Source organism: Ammodytes marinus (assembly GCF_949987685.1).
Source record: "Ammodytes marinus genome assembly, chromosome: 18".
In the NCBI taxonomy this organism is placed as follows: Eukaryota; Metazoa; Chordata; class Actinopteri; order Uranoscopiformes; family Ammodytidae; genus Ammodytes; species Ammodytes marinus.
The window spans coordinates 22,501,624-22,518,302 of NC_137222.1; positions in this window are offsets into that span (position 1 = coordinate 22,501,624).

Consider the following 16,679-nt stretch of genomic DNA (forward strand, 5'->3'; position numbering starts at 1 on the left):
GATATTGAATTTGCTATGACTCATTGTGTTCTCCTTTAAGAACAAATCAGGAACCAAACAGGAGAAATGTATAAATACATGTGTGTTCATCATGTCAGCCCCTATTATGAAATTGAATGTGCTAGTAACACAAGTTATGTTAAAGGTGAAGTAAGCGATTTATTTATTTTAATATAAGTGTTAAATCGCTCTTTATTCATACAGTGATCACTTACATAATGTTCGCGTTTCATAAAGCCGATCTAAAGAGAGAACGCTACAAACAGAAACCCGTCTCACTCATGGTCTCACTGCCGGTGCACGCAAGAGCGACAGATGGGTGAATGTTTATGTGCCTACAATGGCGGAGCAGGTAAAAATCCTTCCCAATGTCTGTTTTGATGGTTTTTATCATGTTTGATCACACTTATGGATCTGAGATGATGCTAGATAACTCGCTGCTTGAAGACCGCAGTGCATTAATGTGGTGACGTAGGGACGAGCGAGGGGACCGCTAACTGCAGTAACTGACAGGAAGTTATAAAAGAACCATTCCGCTTACAGCACCTTTAACATTCTGTGTTAATCATCAGCAGAAATGTGTATCAAATTAGTGAACACCTTTGTAAACAAAACTGTTTCATAGTAACATTAGAGGTTCAACAACTCTGTATTAATACCTTTAATTATAATCAGTTAGTCATCCGTCCACATACAGTTGATGACAGCACTCTTTCACAAACTGAGCTATAACAGTCATACCGATCCAGACAACAGCCTGCTACTCAAAACATGAGACGGACTTTCAACTACCCATCACATTACATTTAATGCAAACTTTTCATTTGTATCGTACTGACAAACATTTTGTCCTGCACCTAACCTTGTTGACCAAGCCACCAAGAAATATCCACTGCAAAACAAGCGCACGGCTAACAGCTGTTTGCATGCCGGATATGGCTAATTAAAGGTGGAGTCAGTGATTCTGGAGAATCCAGTGAATATCTCTTCACGATGCACTACCTATCCGTATGTTGTGTGCGCCACAGACAAACTGGTGTTTTTACACAGCCTAGGCTCTGTAAACATGTGTAAACAAAGGGTATGTAAACAAAGGGGGCCCATCATAGCAAGCAACATGGCTATTCACAGAGCCTAGGCTCTTTTTCTGCCTGAACGGTCCAACAGACAGCCTGCAGCATATTTATAAGACTATAGGTCAGGTAATTGGTTGGTGCTGATGCTGAGTTTAGGAGGCGCATATAGTAGATTTGTTAAACTGGAATTCTTGAGTTTTTGAGTTTGTGTTTTTTATATTAAGATCACGGCATAGCAGGACAATGGTTATTCTGCTTCGTTCCTCTCACTGCATCTAAATGCATTCATTATATTCCTCCTGCAGGACATTGGAGGCACTAGCAAAAAAACACTGGGTGTGTGAATGACTTTTAACTAGTCAATAATTTGGGCAAGTCTCTCTGCCTATCTTTCTCACTCCGCTGCACACTCAGTCACTACTATCCATGCTTAAAGGAAGCAGGATTAAAACACTGGATTAAGATGTTAAAATGTATTAAAAATGTGTTTAAAAACGCACAATTTTTTTTAGAATGTTTCAAAAATATGTTTAAATTTGTAAAATAATTAAAAGATCTTTCAAAACACACAGGGATTTAGAACATTTCTTTTTTTTGTGGGGGGGGGGGGCTCCGCTGAAATTTGTTCTCTGAGGGGGGGCTCACTCTCTAACACTTTGAAAACCCCTGTCATAGAGCATTTCTCCAAGTGATACACATCTATTTGACTAGCCGAATAAAGCCAGATCAAGGCAAGGCAAGAGGGCAAGGCAAGTTTATTTCTATCACACACAGAGGCTATTCAAAGTGCTTTACTTTAAAGTGCTTTTAGATCATGTTGTGATGTTGTGGTAGTGGTGCCAACATTAGAATTCCAACTGTGAACTAGAAATCAAAATGGAACGGTTGTGTTGACATTGATCCAGTTTTAGGCCACCCCTTAAAGTAGCTGTAAAAATCATCTCTCCTTTTGTTTGTGTTAAATGCAGCCTGCACATCCTTCAGTAGTATTTATGGGTATAATTTTACACCTAGAATCTGAACCTCATTCATTTGACGGTAAGAGTATATTTACTGTGGCTTCTTCTTGTCGGTATATGAAGAGCATAATCACACTGTGTCTGTGACTGTGTGAGAGCTGCAGTGAATGAACGTCAGCTCCTTCACCGCAGCTCCTCTGCCTGCAGGCTCTGTGTAGTCTGGCCGTTGTGCTGGTTTAGGAGAACTCTGAACACTTTGCCACAAGAAAAACAATCCCTCTTCTCAACTCAGGGTTTAGCACACTCCATTGTGTGCTTAGAGATGAAAAATACCCTCCTTTGGAGTATAGAGCTATTGTACTGTAGATGCAAAACAAACTAATTTAATTCTGAATCAAAACCATATTTATCTACAGTGAGTTCCGCAGACACGCACACACACATGCTAACAGCTATGGATCTAAAATGAGATTTAAATACCTTTGCTTGGATGATGATGATGATGATGATGATGATGATGATGGTACAGACTTGCTGGGTTTAAGCTCCTGCTCTCCTGTAGCTGCCTGGTTTAAAAGCAAGCCAACGACTCTTGGAGAAAAGCATACACACGCCCATACAGCGTGGTGACCACAGCTGTTTCAGATATGTGCAAGCAGTAAAAGGAGGACAGAAATGGCTAAAGTAACAAGACATTGCACTTCAAAATGGAAGCAATACTCTTTCTATCTTGTGTATGAAGTTACCTGACCCAAGTGGCTTATCTTGTTTGCTTTGTGGATTGGGAATTGATGACTCAACACTTATAACAATCCCTATAAAAATGTGGATTTAGAGTCAAGTTCAAAAATAGCATCCCAGCATGTCCGAGCAGTTAGACATGACAGATGAAATTACAGCCCGTCATTTTATTTCCAACAAGCGCTGCAGTAATATCTGCCGGGTCTAGTCCACACCACAGCATGAGTCTAATGACTTGGAATTTTAGTGGCAACCCACATGAGGTTCAGTTTTATTTAGTTTCCCCCATGTTTAGTGCAAAACTCGTACTGCTGTGGCAACCAGCCTCGATGGGAAAGCAAGCAAGAGAGTGCACCCTTGTGACTACGATTTACTTCTCACTCACTGAAAATACACTATACAAAAAAAATATAGCTAAACCCGGTTTCTGACTTGTTTGTCACTGTGGTCATGTTGAGAAAGAATAATGCAGATTAAATGTATGGCAGAAAATAAAAAAATGTTGAACCGCATTCTGGCAGGCCAATAGTATAATGTCAACCTTAAATTGAAAGTCATAATTGCAATGGTCTAAAAAAAAAGTTAATTTATAATGGGTCCTGATGCTAAAGGATGCCACCATGATATAACTTAATTGTATTATTTCAAGCTACTGTTGTGCCTGCTGGCTCACTATCACACAGTCACCACTCACTGGGACACTTCAATAGAACACAGCCATCGTTATTGTTATTAGTTAACACCTGTGCTTTTTATACTCTCTTATTTTCAAAGGTGACAGCTTGTCTTTACAGGCCCACATACTGAGTTTTAAGGTGCATTGTGGGAGTTGTAATATTGTCATAATATTGCGGTACTGTGCTCCCACCATGTGGAAATTGGCGCAATATAATGAATCTCAATCACCTCCTATTGCAGATGTGTCCAGGTAAACAGTTGGCTCTCAATGGCTCTATAAAGTCCCCACACTCAATGCTTTGGCTTCATACCCACATTGTACAAATCACCTGCCATGGGAATAAGTATTCTACCTCTTACTTCCTGTTTGGGGGGTTTTGGGGTCAGCGCTGGCTGCTGTGATGTAGGCTTCTTCAGATTTGACAAAAACAACATGCAGATATGATGTGGCTCAAAAAGACTTTTGTGTGGGAGTTACCATGCAATGACTCATTTGCATGTTTACGCTGTTTTCTTCTGACAAAGGGGATTGGGGGAGAAAGATAGAGGAATGGCGTGGGTGTATGTGCAAACGTGTGGCTGGGAATGTGGGGAGGTGGGTGGTATGTAGAGAGGCACCGTAGGTAGGAGGACAGATGGGTATTGAAACTGTGCAGCTTTCTCATGGACGACTGACATTTCAAAGATCGCATCTTTATGTTTAGTGACTGCATACATATAAAGATGATTTTTGCCCATTTTAGTTTATTTATCCATCCGCACAATTAAAAAAAACTATTTTAAGATTTAACTGACACTCCTTCAGTCATGCTGTAAAAGCTATTTCTATGACCTTCTTTCAATTCAAAAATTCTACATTAACACTTTTCCCTCTATATAAATTACCTGCAATTATGATATCACTTGCTATAATTAAACCATATTAAAGCCACTACGAGTAACTTGGTCCCTTGGCGGCCCCTTTGGACAAAAGCGGTAGTATTTTTACGACGCCAGCTGTCGTGAAGCTGTTTTTCGAGATTCAAATAATCAGGAAGCAATATAGTGCATGTCCGTGTGTTGAAAGTGTGAGGGCATCGGACTCTTTTCGGCTCCGTGAGAGTTGTTAGTGACACAGCATGAACTAATGCCAGTAAGTGCTACACACACCTGATTGCAATGAGTTGATGTAGTGTCACCGAAGTACTCTCACAGAGCTGAAAGACCCCGTGTCCTCACAGAAAGGGAATGAACGAGAGACGGCAGTTAGTATGGATCACGATGAGGTAATTTGTTTATGTTGTTGTAAATAATTACTATTTCAGATGAATAATATTCGACTCATCTGATGATGGTGAGGCAAAGTAAACTTTGTTTTAGTAGGCTATCGCTCATTCATTTAGGAGTAAACACTGCAGTTCGCCCCCGTGAAATTGTGTATACGTTGCTTGGCAACGCCCTCCCGCTCGTCTACCACTCTCCCTTTTAGCTTTTCTTCATTGCATTTTCTTTTTTTTCTTTGATGGTTCAGCCCCGTTATCAGTCATTATGACGACAAATAACTGTCTCAAACAAGGCTACCGCTCCCCTTCCCTCACCTGGAGGGATAGGCTTCTCAAATCGCGTTGTTGCGCCACACTGAACCAAAAGATGTGACCAAAGAGCCTGCACGCACAAACCGAAAATCGGACTGGGTGTGCGACCAGACCAAACGCAGTAATAAAAACTATATAAAAACGTCTTTCTTTGCACTGATGGTCTCGTTTGCTGTTAAAGGTAATTTATGACTATCAGAGGAAACATGAGGCTGTTTAAAAGATATTTAAATGTTACTCGTAGCTGCTTTAATATACAGTTTGTTGGAATCCAGCACGTTGGCATCATTGTCTGTGGTGATAAGCTACACACTTGCTGGTCTTCATGTAAATCCCAGCTGGATAACACGTAATCCAACAGCTATATTTTCCTTCCATGGGCTTTACCACCTCAGCCACTAATGTCTACATCTAGAGCAGTAAGGCTTCATCCGATTGGCCAAATATAGAGCGTGAATGCATGGCACATGGAATAGGCATTTCAATATATTGTGCAGCCCTCATATATAATAATAATTTATATATGCAGTTCAAACGTGAATGCAAGGATCAGTACTTGGACCACTTTTGTTCTGTGTATGATTATATGTAGATGGTTGCACAGTTGATCAGAATTACAAAGTTTCTAAACAACACAAAACAAGACAACTGTATATCTAATAAATACACTAAAATCCTTGTCCATGCTTTTATAACTTGACACGTTTTTACTGCAATTCACTGGATTATCCATAAGGACAACAAGGTGTCTTTGTCTGGTCGTAAATGCAGCAAGCAGAGTCTTTACAAGATGTGTTTGATCATATTAAACCTTCACTCTGTATGTCTCTGCATTGGCTTCAGTATAAAACAACCTTTGACTTACAAGGCGTAAATGGATTGACAAGCTCTATGCATCTTAAGTTGCAATACTCTAATCTTTTGATCATCCCATGGGCTCCTTTGAAGCTCCCAATGTGAATTCAATTAAAGTATTTAAAGTGGATTTAGTTGAAGGAAGACCGTAAGCCTGTCTTTGACCTCAGGTTGAAGCAAAATGAACAGCCAAAGTAAAAAAAAAAAAAAGAGGAAAAGGAAATATTGACAGCAAGTTGTTTAAATGACCTTCAGTGGCAGAAGCCAGTTCCAACACATTTTCACAGGGTTGCGTGTAAATGACGTCTGAATCCGTTTCACACATGGTTTTCAGATTCAAAAGGTATATTTAGAGCCGACTTAGTTGTCTGAAGGACATTTCTGTGGGTGGGGGGGGGAATGAAAGGCTGATATATGTATAATGCTGTGGTCGTGTGTGTGTTTCCATGTACACAGAAAGACATACGGTACCAAAATAATCACAGAACGTTTGACATCCTGTGTTTGAGAAAATGAATGCAATAGCCAACGCTGTATCATATTCTGACAACTGATCTGTCCATCTGTTCATTGTTTCAGAGATGGGTGTGTGGAGTCATGCACGCAAGGGACAATCTGTTATAAACATTAACATACTAAAAATACAAGTAGTTAATGACTGATAGTGTAGTAACAAAGATAGATCAAATATATAGAGCTTATATAGCGCTTACAACAGCATGAAAGGGTCATTTATATAAATTGATCAATCAATCTGTAAAGCTGAGATGGAGCGGTGACTCCTCGTCTCTGGCGTGGTGAAGAATAAGCAAAGCGGTAGATTCTCTTTAGCCTTTATGGCGTATTTATTCTCCTGAATACATGACTGACAACTGTCCAGTCAGTTCAACAACAATATGCAATGTGACAGTTTGACCTGCGCATTACTTCACTTCAACGTAGTGACGTCATGACGTTGTCCCTTCAGAGTAAGGGCGCAATCATATAATAACACTTAACACAATCAATCAATCAACTAATCAAACAAACCTATTATATAACATTGTACGTTGTACTCTTGTAATTCTTTGCCCACTACAAATCAGTAAAAAGGTGACATGCACTGACAACAACAGTCTCAGTTCACATGGAAGAGTCAGTAGCAGTTGTGAATGAATAAATTACTTTTTGTCATGCAACTAAGTGGCCCATCCCACACAGAATTACATTAAACCAATACAAAATACATTTTGTCCACAACTTCCGGTCCAATGTCCACACACAACATACTCTACTTTGCACAAAATAAAGAATAACATATTGCAGCGGCCACAACATGATAGTGCAACCTATGAACTTTCCAACTAGAGCTAAACGTTTTGTAGCTTTTTTTTAAGTTGAATTGTTTCTATTGTCGACTTGTGTTGCGTTTCAGAAAAATCCTAAACATAGAGCATGCTAAGTGTCAGTGCAGAGAGCTAGTGTAGCTATGTGTGTGTATACGTATGTTGTTGTGTATGTTTGTCTTTGTGAGTGTGTTAAAGGGGATGTTGCTGTTTCCCCTGTAGTGACAGTAAGACGCCTTCCCACGTGTCACCTCACACGCCGCTCCTCCTCCTCCTCCCACGCTTCTCGCAGAGAGGAACACACAATGCTATTATTATCACTGACAGGAAACATGTTGAACCACACCAGCGATCCGCGCGCCGACTCTCACTCAGTCTCTCTTTCTCTCTCTCTGTGTGTTTCTTTTTGTGACTCATCTCTTCCTCTCTGTTGTGTGGCTCACGCTCCTTTCTTTCAGCTCTCTGCCTCGCTAACTTTCTATTTCCTGAAAGTTTTTTTTTGTTTCAATCTGTATCTCTATCGATGCATCCAGTCTCTCTTTTATTTGTTTGTCTCGCAATTTGACTGTATGTGACATAGGATCGGTTGATACAAACTCCCCAGGTTTTGTTCTACACCTGCAATGGTTTTTGTTTGTTGAGAGTTAGATGTATACACCTCCAAGAGACAGACTGATGAGTTTGGTTTGTGATGCACCGAGCTTAAGAAAACTCATTAAAAGCTCAACGGCAACACCTGTTAACAGTTAACAATGAACAGTTTGAAGCAATTTTCAACTGATAAGCATTAGCATATATATTTGGTTGGATTAATAAAGACAATCTATCAAGTGTTTAAATTGAACATTGCAAAACTGTAAGACTAGTTTACAACAACCACCCCTAACTAAAAGCCACCAAAGCATTTCTGAGATAAGATTTATGTATTATGGTTTTGGTTTTTGCCAGTGGTTCCCAACTGTTATGTTGTTGTTGCTTATAGTTCATTAAGACAATACAATACAAACAAGGTACTCTGCAAAGCTGTAGGCAGTTCCAAGAGAAAGCTATGACATTTCTCAGATAAAACTATCACACGAAGAAAAAAGGAAACAAAATTGAAAGAAGAGCCTGAAACATTCAAAACTTGTGTGCCAGATTGGGAATCAATGGTTTATGGAAAAATATTGCTTGATAATTGATAATAATAAACCTTTTGGCCACAGCATAAACAAGCTCTAAACACATCATTGGCGTCCTGTCACCTTATAAAGTTGTTATAGAAAAGTTGCCAGCAAACTGTTGCTTAGTAACACATCCAGCAGATGAGGAACCACCTCATTTCTACTCTGGGGATTATTGAAGGACTATATTATTCTGTATTAGGACACTTTTTGTCCCCTATCTGTTGTCACAATATAATATCCCAGATTGTCCTTTTCTTTGCTCAGTGTTTTTCCTCAAGATGCTTTCCACGCTACATTTTCATCAGTCAAAAAGGTCTTAAAAAAAGAAAATCGGGCAGCAGTTCAGACTGAAAAAATGTAACTTGTGAAGAAACTTTCCAGTATGTCGGAATGTTCCTACATATACCTTGAGCTTCACACTGTAAAGTAATGTGTTTTAGTCGTACTAAAGTAAGTGAAGTAACTGTCTGTACAGGAAAAATATATTCCTAGCTAATAACATTCAGAGGTATACAGTACATGCTATTTTTGACCAATGACTGACAGCTTGTGTGGTTGGGGCTGAAAAGAAGGATGCTGCTCTCTGGTGGCAAAAAACAGTAACATGCCGAAACAGGAAGGATTTTCAAAGAAAGCTAATGAACGTCAAATGAAAAAAAATGAAATCCAGAACTAAACAACATCCCCATCTACTTGTTAAAAGCAGCTACTGCACACATCATCTAAACATCCACCATTTCAACCTCATACAGACTGATCACTCCACTGTTTTGACAAGTAAGAAGAAACAGATGATGATTATAACATGATACAATTAAAAGTGACTCTCTGCAAATGCCACATAATAAGTCCAAATGCACACCTCCCTTCCTAAATGAAGTGAACAAAACTATATTTACAGATCTCTTTTGACAACCCAGTGTTAAAATGGCATATACCTGAACAGATGAAAACAAAGCATTTAGCAGGTCAGATGAATCAGTCAGTTTGTCTAACACTGGTCCTGGACTGAGATTTCTCAACGATTATTGGATGGATTGCAAATGTAGTGCAGATATCTATAGACAACCGTAATATGTTATCTAGCGCCTCCATCAGTTAAGTGTGACACAAAGGACTGCTTATATCTGCTAATCATCAGCATGTAAACACTGAGAGAATACTATATGGTAGCACAGCATTGCAGAGCTGCTAGCATGTCTGTGAACTTTTAGTCTGGTTTAATATTTTGCTAGTGGAGATGGAACAATAGAGTCGTTAATTAGTCAAATGAATGCAGGCTGCGACTCAGCATCTAACATGTATCAAATGAGTTCCATCCATCTCTCCTTTCTCCTCTCCTTTTCAAAACTCTTTCCCTAATTTGTTCAACCTCAATGTTACGGGTGCCTCCGCTTTTTTCCTTGGATCTTCTCAACTCGCTCTTTGAAACACATTGTTACAAGCTGTGCTTAAACTTGTCAGGAAACGGAACAAAAGCCCAGTTAAAAAGGCCTTGGGTGATTAAAATAGTAGCTTCGTGGAGCCAGTATAGCATCAAATTAAATTTGACTATGTACAATAAAATACGCCAAGAAAAGACAGTGTTTCCTCTCATGAAACTTTTACATGCCCAGTTTGTTCTGTAAACACCATTACAGTGTGACCGAACAATACGACTCTGTCTACTGTTAAGAAGAACGCTAATGCCTGAGAAGCTCTCACTCAGCACTATATGAAGTAGCTCATAATATAAGTTTATGGCATACTTGTCTATTTACAGCATAATGTGATGGAAAGTACAGAACGAATGACTAATATACATTGAGCCTATTAACATGTTTGCACAAGCTTTAATTGAATTGATCATTTTCATTTAAAAAGGACATTTAAGAACACATGATAACCAATGGACATCTGGGAACATGAGACACTTTATAAAACCTTTTAAAGGTCACCTATTGTGCAAAATGCACTTTTACATGCTTTTTCAACATTAATACGGTGTGACTAGAGACTCCAAAATATGATACACAACCCTCTCTCTCTTTTTCTCCACCTTTCTGTAAACCTGTGTTCAAAAACCCCAGTCAGATTTCGCTCCGCTAATGACATCAAGATAAGGGAGAAACCACGCCCACTCATTACCAACCTAACCTAGTAATTCTTCCACCTGTGATAAACACACCCCCAGATCCCCTTGAATCGTACTGCCAGTTAGATTCAGACCAGCAGAACTTTAGATTCAAGGCCAATCAGAGCAGACTGGGCTTTTTAAAAGGCGGAACTTAAAGAGACAGGATCTAAAACAGGACATTTCAGACAGAGGCTGAAAAGAGGAGATTTAGCAATGGCACTGTGAGGAATATGAATGGTTTTTGGACATACCGTAACACCATGAAAACAGTCTTTCCTAGAAACTCAAATTACAATTTGAACCTGAAAATTATAATAATATGTGACCTTTAAAGACCTGATCCTGAAGACTAAAATAGAACACAGTCAGTTTGACTTCAGCTCAACCTGCCAGAGGTTGCATGTTAAGCCTAAAGCCTGGATACCACACACAGTAGCTGCAGTGGGCAGATGTAAGTGCATGGAATCAACCAAAACCCTCCTTTGACTGATCACAGGTCCAGTCAAGACCTGACATTAAATAGTTTATATTTAACTGCCTCACTCTCTCTGTCTTTACAGTATCTCACAAAAGTGAGTACACCCCTCACATTTCTTCACATTTTTCTTTATATCTTTCCATGGGAGAACACTGAAGAAATGACACTTTGATACAATGTAAAGTAGTCAGTGTACAGCTTGTATAACAGTGTAAATTTACTGTTCCCTCAAAATAACTCGACACGCAGCCATTAATGTCTAAACTGCTGGCAACAAAAGTGAGTACACCCCTTAGAAAAAATTTACAAATTGGGCCCAAAGTGTAAATATTTTGTGTGGCCACCATTATTTTCCAGCACTGCCTTAACCCTCTTGGGCATGTAGTTCACTAGAGCTTCACAGGTTGCAACTGGAACCCTCTTCCACCCATTTATGACAGCATCACAGAGCTGGTGGATATTAAAGACCTTGCGCTCCTCCACCTTCTGTTTGAGGATGCCCCAAAGATGCTCAATAGGGGTTAGGTCTGGAGACATGCTTGGCCAGGCCATAACCTTTACCCTCAGCTTTTTTAGCAAGCCACTGGTCGTCTTGGAGGTGTGTTTGGGGTCGTTATCATGTTGCAATACCACCCTGCGGCCCAGTTTACGAAGGTTGAGTGCACGTGGTCAGCGTCGTACACAGAGGTTGGCTTTGGAAAATAGACGTATGAGTGCTGCCAGCATTGCTGAAGGGCTTGAAGGGGTGGGGGGTCAACCTGTCAGTGCTCAGACCATACGCCGCACTCTGCATCATACTGGTCTGCATGGCTGTCATCCCAGAAGGAAGCCTATTCTAAAGATGATGCACAAGAAACCCCACAAAAAGTTTGCTGAAGACAAACAGACTACGGACATGGATTACTGCAACCATGTCCTGTGGTCTGATGAGACCAAGATACATTTATTTGGTTCAGATGGTGTTAAGAGTGTGGAGCGGCAACCAGGTGAGGAGTACAAAGACAAGTGTGTCTTGCCTAGAGTCAAGCATGGTGGTTGGAGTGTCATGGTCTGGGGCTGCATGAGTGCTGCCAGCACTGGGGATCTACAGTTCATTGAATTCTAACATGTACTGTGACATACTGAAGCAGAGCATGATCCCCTCCCTTCATAAACTGGGCCGCAGGGCAGTACTGCAACATGATAACGACCCCAAACACACCTCCGAACAACCACTGGCTTGCTAAAGAAGCTGAGGGTAAAGGTTATGGACTGGCCAAGCATGTCACCAGTCTTAAACCCTATTGAGCATCTTTGGGGCATCCTCAAACGGGAGATGGAGGAGCGCAAGGACTCTAATATCCACCAGCTCCTTGATGTCGTCATGAATGGGTAGAAGAGGGTTCCAGTTGCAACCTGGGAAGCTCTACTGAACTACATGCCCAAGAGGGTTAAGGCAGCGCTAGAAAATAATGATGGCAAAACAAAAAATGTACACTTTGGGCCCAATTTGGACATTTTTTCTTAGGGGTGTACTCACTTTTGTTGCCAACAGTTTAGACATTAATGGCTGTGTGTCGAGTTATTTTGAGGGGACAGTAAATTTACACTGTTATACAAGCTGTACACTGACTACTTGACATTGTATCAAAGTGTCATTTATTCAGTGTTGTCGCATGGAAAGATATAATGAAATATTTGAAGAAATGTTAGGGGTGTACTCACTTTTGTGAGATACTGTATATTAGTCTCATGCCAACTCGCAGCAGGACCTCTGCTAAGGAAGATTTCACACTCGCAGTTTTATTTATATAGCCCAGTATCACCAACAACAATTGGACACATGGGCCTTTACAGTGTCATGCAAATAAGGTAAAACCCTTCTGAACAGGGAAAACATGGAAGAAATTTCAGGAAGAGCAGCAGAGGAGGGATCCCTCTGCTTTTAAATAACTAAATATGTAAACAACATTTTTGCCAAACAAAATGTTGACAACATATAAAAACAAAGTTTTAACATCGTCACTGTTAAAATAAGTTATTTTTCAACATGTGGTGCTGGACAGGTGCTCTCTCTCTGACAGTATTATCCTGCCAGTGCTACTGTTATTTCTCCCTGAACCAAATGCATATTCTTAATGACTGCTTTTTTAGGATGAGAAAGGGTGACTGACCCTCCAAATGTTCACATTGTTATTTTTCTACTCTCTTCTCCTCTCTCTTCTTTGTTTGAAACTATTTCTGCTGAGAGCAAGGATTCACACCTACGTCTACAGAAATAACTTTTGTTGTTTAAAATAGACTAGTCTGGGAAAGTTCATTTACCCACAGAATACTGGCATTCATCCCTGTCATAACCTGTAATGCTGTAAAAATAACAAGCAATCTGTCGGCGTGCAGCCCATAAATGTACATGTGATGTGGAAAAGAATTTCCCCTTGGGGACAATAAAGTCTAAAGTCTAAAGTCTAAGTCTAAAACAAATAGCTTCTTAGAACGTGTTTCATGAGTTTTCTTTAACAACAAGTTACAATGAAGGTAAGCAAAAAATAAAGTTTGTGTGTCTATGATGATAAATGAAAGATTGGAAAATATCCTTATAAAAGATATAATGATTTCTTTTACAACTGAACAGAGTTAAAAGGTGAAATGTGTTCATGTGTATCGGCTCTGAGATGTGCAGTAACCCTAATTGAATAATTCAAGTGACCAACGATTTGATTTGCAAATGTGTGAATCCCTCTCATCCTCTTTGTCCCTTCTTTCTCGGTTTTTCTGAATAACATATTTTCAAACAAGAATCCATAGAATCACAGAGTCACAGAGGTTGTTGTAGGCCAGCAGCTACGGTGAACCACAAAGGCGGGCTTCAGGCCACAGATCCAGGAGACTGTCCATGTAAGGTCACTTCCCCCCCCCCCCCCCCCCCCCCAGAAACAGGGCCTCTTGGCTAGGCTCACTCACTGGGAGTGTCAGCCTCCTCTGCCTGTTACTCTGTAATTACTGTAGGTTGGTCCAATGAGGGGCCTGGAGTCTCTGAGAGCCACGTTAGTGTTAGTTCAGATGTTGAGGAACTTCCTCCAAACATGTTTTAAATTAGAGCTGTAACACACATGTGTAAGCATGTAATCTCACATTAAGTAAATTAAAGTATAACCATGTTATGTTTATACTTACCCCTGTACACATATTGTACATGCTCTTGCTTGGGCTTGGTCATACAGATGTGCATGTACAAAACACAAGCATACACTTTTACATGTTGAGATAGGCAAACAGAGTGGTGAGTGGAGAATGTTAAGCATCGCTGCTAGATTTGAAAGCTTATTTTGCTCTTGAAGCTTTGATAAATGCCCCATGTCTTTCTCCCTCTTCTCACAGTGAATTAAACAATATATTTTCAAATCATCGCATTTTATGCTGGGTTTACACTACATGACTTTTCACGCGATTTGACAGTTGCAGACAATTTTTTTTTTTACCTTTATTTATACAGGTATATCCCATTGAGTCCGAAGACTCTTTTGCAAGGGAGACCTGTTCCCATTTACTCGTTACCATTCACACACACATTCATACACCGATAGCAGCAGGCTATCTATCGACATTCACACGAGGCAAGGTGGGTGAAGGGTCTCGCCCAAGGACACAACAACTATGACACAGGTGGCAGGGCGGGGATCGAACCTCCAACCCTTTGATCATCGGGCGACCCGCTCTACCAACTGAGCCACAGTCGCCCCAATCTTCCAATGTCGGACTGAAATCACAGAAGTCGTGCTGGAGTTGTGGCGCGCGCACGTAATCTCAGTCGTTTGGTGTATGGTGGTCTTCCGACCCGATTTCAGCCAGTCTTCTTCCCGTCTTGACGTTCTGACATTATCAAACAGGTTTGATATTATCGTTAGTCTTAAGGGGTTGGCTCAAGCAAAATTACGTAAACACTGTCACACACGAGATCAGCAAATAAAGATGGTCAAATAACTAAAGGAAGTCCCCCACTCGGAATATTGAATTAACCTTTTTTTAATTAAATAATCACTATCGCGTTTGCGGAAATAATATTAATCTCAAAAGGAATCTAGTTGTAGTCTTTCAATATGAGACCCCCTGTCTTTTCAAAAGAGGGTTTCAGTCTTTTCAAAGTCTTTTAAAAGTCCTCTAGTGTAAGCCTAGCATAGGTTGTAAGAGAGCAAATTAGGTTTGACATGCACATGACAGGACATGAAATAGGACTCACATATACTGTAAGGTATTACTGCCTGGTAAGGCATTAATGCCAACTGCTAAGAGGATCAGAATTTTGTAAATATAATGCATTATTTCTTTGGGCTCCTTTGCAGTGTTTCCTACCTTATCAACCTGATGTTCTGCATGAGAAATGATGACTTAAATTACTGACAGATCACAGAAGCTTGTAAAACAGGCGCATTTCTCTCTGCGTGTTTCCCCTGTGGCTGTTGCTGCCTTTACGTTTTTTTTACAGACAAACAGAAACTTTTAATCCTAAACTTATCTTGGAGGAAATTCATTAAGTATGTTAAATGTTTAGGTCATAGGATGAGGTCGCGTTGGATATATTTTGGACAAAGTCATCGTTATGCAATTCAACGGAAAATGGTTGGTTTCACAAAATGTGTCTATACAGTGGCAAAGTATGATTTTTACTTTTTTTTAAAATAGATACCACTCTCAGAAATCAGGATCTTGTCTGTCCCCAGAGGTCAACAGAGGTCAGAGGGCTGAATGACCTTCTCTTATCATGCCCCTTTCCCTTTACAATAATGTCCCACGATATTAGACGATCTGACTCTGTTGAGGCCTTTAGATCTAAGCTAAAAAACTCTTCTTCTTTTCACCTGAACTTTCAATTAGTGATTCCCCTCCCCCCTGCCGATATCTCAGGCCTTGTGCCCGTTTTCATTATCCTTCTCAAAGAATGGTCTCAATACAACTCCTAACATGAGTGCCTGATTGTCCTTCCAATGAAACTAAAACATTTGTGGTATACATTTACAGTGTCATCTCTACTGCCCCATCATCCAGTGACTGGCTATGCACGACGGGAAACGGCTCATACATTTGTGACATCATTGTTGATCCTTACAAAAATATAGAAATGGACAGAAATACAAATTGGTTCAAATGTGCTGACTGGTCATACAGTGTCACAGTGGTCAGTGGTAAATGACAGAGCATGTTTGTGGTATTCCTGAATCTCACTGATGCGTTTACTACAGGTCTGAAAATGCATGAAACACTCAAACCATGGGGCAGTACAGAGACCAGACTGGGGTGAACGGTGTTACAGCAGAGGTCTCAAGTGAATCAGTGGTTTTACAGTCATTTCCCCGAACAGATGGCTCCAGCTTACAGTAGACTGGGATGAGGTTGGTACTGTAAGTCTGAGGGAGAGTTTATTTAGTCTGAATCCTGCAAGAAACAAGTTTAACCCCATTTTCTGTTCATGATTGTAGCTTGAACCATTATTGTTTTGATGATGCAAGTTGATTTCACATACAATTTCACTGATGCAAAAGAACACTGGTTTATTTGTAGGCCTATTTTATACAGAAGGGAAAATTCATGAGTGAAAGTAAGTTAGCAGAACTTGAGTCTGTGTTAAATGTTGACAATAAATGGCAAGCGATATAAGCAGAAATTTTGATTTGAGAATTATATTGAACTGTTGGTACTGTTATTGAAATTGTTACAGATTATTTTCAATGAAA